Here is a 5062-nt window from a genome sequence, read left to right as displayed (position 1 = left end):
CCATGCTTGGAACTTGGCTAGGATTGAGTCTGGGATAGGGGCGTACCAATTCATCTTCAATTTAAGTCAACCCCACCAATTGTGAGAGTATTCATAGGTCAGCAATAGATGATTAGTTGATTTCTCCATCTTCTCATAGAGAGGGCATCTACTAGGTCCTTCGAAACCCATCGACCTCTCATCTAGCTTTGCAGTAGAAGCGCTTGATACTGATTGTTGGTGGAGGGGTATTGTTATGAACAAATTCATATCACCTTTTGGTGGGAAGGAGCTCTTTCAAATTTACTTTCCTGATACTTGTACTATAAAAACTTATCCTAAGACTAACCTATGCCCCACTCAAGAGTGGATCAGAGGACAATGGACACAACTACAATGGGACCTTCAAAAAATCTTTATGTAAAGAGTCCTTAATAAAATAGGAAGCCAATGGATGAAGAAAACAAATTGGAATTTTTACAAAAAAATCTGATGTAATATGCTTTTATTAAAATTTGCTTTAATGATTATCGAATAAATCATTAGAGGTTCATGTAAAATGTTCTTTTTGATTTTTCTTTAATGAAAAATGAGTTCATGTATTATTTGTTTATGTAATACATCATGTTCAACTTTTATTCAATGCCTATTAAATATTTTAGAAAACTACTGCATTGCTTGATTGTTATTTATTTCAACAAAAAAATGAATATTAGTTAAATAATATTTTCTTAAAAATACATATCAGTTGTTCTTTTAAACTCCACTAAGTATTTTGGGATGTTACATATTCTATTAGAGCTATGAAGTTCGACACTGAACCTTAGTCTCACCACTAAAAAAATTAAGCAGAAACTTAACGTAGACTATCCTGCTTCACAGGGTGCGATTGCGACGAACACCTTGGAAGAAAGTTTGAAACCCCTCATGGGTTCACTTTTGGAAACTTTGGCTCGATGATGACTATAGTTGTTGTTCATTTCTCTCAGATACAGAGACAATGGCTGAGGTGATTGATTGGCTTCGAAGAGAAAGACATGTTTGGACAACTGTGAGCAAAGCAACATTAAAGGCGTCAATTTGGAAGAAACTTGGAAACAAAAATAAAGTTGACCTTGAGAAACCACCTGAGAAGGGTCAAACCACTATTGATCCTATCAAACACCATTTAAATTCTCTCCATTATGAGAGGAATCCATCAGACAAAGTGATAGCGACTCCTAAATGAGAGTCTACAAAATTTTGTAACTATTATGATTGTAGTCAATTTTGGATTGAGTAATAAAAATTAAAATTCTGGATTGTAAACTCTCTTTTTTAATGAATTATGTTCGAATTTTATTTAATTCCTATGAAATGTTTTAATAAATTATGTTCAAATTTTCCTCAATTACTATTACATACTTTACTATGACTATTAAGTGTTCGATGGTTTATTTTATGCATATTTTTTATTACTAAATGTTAATATTTTTTAATATTATGTTGTAACTATTTATGGATATTCTCATTCCCATAATTCTAAAATACTAACTTCCATTTTATGTTATTTATATTCAGCAAATAATCAAAACATGGATGTTTCTGAAAATGCATCAGAAATTGTTGTTGCAAGCCCAGATGTATCTGTGAATTCAAATGAATTCATTGAGAGCCATATGGACAGATGTGCGAGAACAATTTTGGATTACTACAACAAAATTGTCAGAGAATATGAAAACACGACCTTAATGATAGATGGTGTTGAAGAATTGGAAATATTACAAATGGAAGATGTTGCAACAAAAGTTAAGGAAGCTTCTGCAATAGCATCAAAATTTCTAGATTCTTTGAAAGAAGTATATCGCGATCATTATGAGAACAAGGGTCGAAATACCATCCTCATCGTTGAAGAATTTGTTATGTATTTACATCATTACAATGAAGTGTTATTCATTTAGTTACTTCTTGGTCGATCTTTAATACTTCTTAAATATTGAAGTTTTATGTAGTTGTTAGATAATGGCCCAACTGGGCACTATGTGTTGTTATGGAATGTGTAAAAACCAATGGACAATTATTGAGCCTACTAAATTTTGTAACTATTATGATTATAGTCAATTTTGGATTGTAAATTCTAATTCTTAATGAATTATGTTCGAATTTTCTTTAATTCCTATGAAATGTTTTAATAAATTATGTTCAAATTTTCCTCAATTAATATTAAACATACTTTACTATGACAATTAAGTGTTCAATAGTTTATTTTATGCATTTTCTCCACCAAAAAAATTATTTTTCAAATGACTCAAAAATTGTTGTATTGATAAGGCTCATGTATATAATAATAATAATTGTCACAATAGATAAGAATTTCATTTTAAATATTAATTATTTAATATTTTGTAAATCTTTACAATTTTTACACATTTTAACTAATTCTAAAATCAAAATTCAAATGAATTGAAAGTTTTTGTTGTAATAATGCTAATATAAATCAAATAAATATAATGTTTGATTTTTATCCACTCACATTATAGAAATTTCCATAATCAAAACTTTAATATTAATCATTATCATAATCAAAACCTTAATATTATTCTAAATTAATAATTATAATCTTTAACCCTAAACCTAACTATATATCTAACCCAAAACCTAACCCTAACCCTAATTATAATTCTAACCTTGACCTTAACCCTTTTCTATCCCCAAACCTAACTCTTATAGCTATCATCATGTACTATCTTTGATTGCAATCTTAACACTAATCCTAATGATAATTCTAACCCTAACCCTAACCCTAATTTTATTTACAATTAATAATCATAATCACTAAGATTAACCCTAATCCTAAGCCCAAGACTAACTGTAACCCTAACGCTTGATGTAATTATATCATTAGCCCTAATAATAATTCTAATCTTAACCCTTATACTAACCATAATCAAATCCTAGCCCTAAACTTAAACCTAACCCTAATCAAACTCTAATCATAACCCTAATCTAGCCCAAACCCTAATCCTAATTGAAATGTACTATTAATTTAACTCTAACCACAATGTACTTGAATAACAACCCTAATTCTAACCATACTTAAACTCTAGCACTAACTGTAACTGAACCCTTATAATAATCTAACCTTAAAATTAACTTGAATTGTAATTACTATTTAAACCCTGTTTTGAACCTCAACCATAACCCTAAAGTAACCCTAATTGTAAATCCAACCTATGCTTGACGTTATCCCCAAACCCTAACTTTATATCTAATTATTAACTATAATCTTTAACCTAACCTTATATCTAATTATTAATTGTGTATAACCTTATAATCTGAACTATAACTCTAATCATAATCATAGTTATAACACTACCTAATTATAATGATAACCCTAACCCTAACCCTTATTCTAACCCTAAACCTAACCTTAACCCTAATTTTAATTATAATCTTTAACCGTAATGCTAATTATAATTATAATCCTAACCCTAACCTTAATTATAATTCTAACCCTGACCCTAACCCTATTCTATCCCCAACCCTAATCCTAACCCAAACCCTAACTCTTATAGCTATCATCACGTACTATCTTTGATTGCAATCTTAACCCTATCCCTAACCCTTATCCTAATTATAATTCTAACCCGAACCCTAATTTTATTTATAATTAATGATTATAGTCTTTAACGTTAACCCTAATTACAATCATTAAGATTAACCCCAATCCTAACCCTAATCCTAAGCATAAACCTAACTATGATATTAGCCCTAACCCTAACCGTAATTTTCACCTATATCTAATCATAATTTTTATTCTATCATGATCATAATCTTATCTATAACCATAATCCTAACCCTACCTCTAACCAAGATTTAAACCCCAACCTTGATATTATACACTTAATAACTATAAAACAATATTAGAGTTTCAAAATAAGAATATAATAGTATTATACTTTACTAATAAAACTATAAAAATAATATTATAACTAACAATAATTTAAAATAATAATATAATACATTTAAAATATTTCAAATTTATATTATGAATATTATTTTCAATAAATTATAAAAATAATATCATAATAATCAAAACAATATAAATTAATAATAATAGTATATTATAATATTATTCCACAAAATAATAGAAAATAATAATAATATTACATATTATTGCAACAAACATTAATAATATAAAATTATATAGTTCTATTTTAAATTTTTTATTGTTTCCCATGTTGCATCGCGACTACTACTAGCTTACATATATTTGATTTTAATCAGATATATATATAATACGTCGAGAGATATCCTTATTGAGGCACCTATTTTTATCATGTACCTGAACTCTAATAGGCGCCTCGATAAAGATACCTCTCGGCGTATTATATATATATATATATATTTGATTAAAATCAAATATATGTAAGCTAGTATTAATTCTTCTATTGAATATGTTTTGAAATGCAACAATAGGGAGAAGGTTGGGCTTATAGATATTGACGAAACAATGGATGCATTATATGATTCTTAATGCAAGAAAATAAGAATCTAGAACTTGTCTTTTGCGAGATATGTATCGTAAGAATTCAAGCCAAGCGAGGTGCATTTGAATTGAAATTTTTTTACTGTTTCTTTGAATCTACTATCACTTTATTAATAATTATTTGCATATTTGTATAAACATGCTGATATGCACCTTACAGTGATTTGAACATTCCATTGCGAAATGAACATAATTTTACTAATCTTACTAAGCTTATGAAAATAGAAAAATGCTCAATGTTTCAATAAAGGAAGCATGGATGATTGGGTACCTATGATTGATAGCTTTATAGGAATTGATCTAGATAATGTTGCAAGTGGCAAAGGGTCTGAAATTAAGAAGCGCTTCAGCCTACAACCATTTAACAGTTACAAAAAGAATGGTGTAAAATAGAAGCTATAAAAAATAATGTCGCAAACAAACTCATTTTACAGAAATAAAATCATAGAATACCAACCACAACACAATCTGAGGGACAAATGCTAAGGGTATGGCGTGGGACTATTCACCTCCACAATTATAAGCCCGCCAAAATGGTAGGATGTTGAGCAGCAA

Source organism: Cryptomeria japonica, chromosome 8 (genome assembly GCF_030272615.1).
Source record: "Cryptomeria japonica chromosome 8, Sugi_1.0, whole genome shotgun sequence".
NCBI classification, from domain to species: domain Eukaryota; kingdom Viridiplantae; phylum Streptophyta; class Pinopsida; order Cupressales; family Cupressaceae; genus Cryptomeria; species Cryptomeria japonica.
This window is presented reverse-complemented; position numbering follows the sequence as displayed.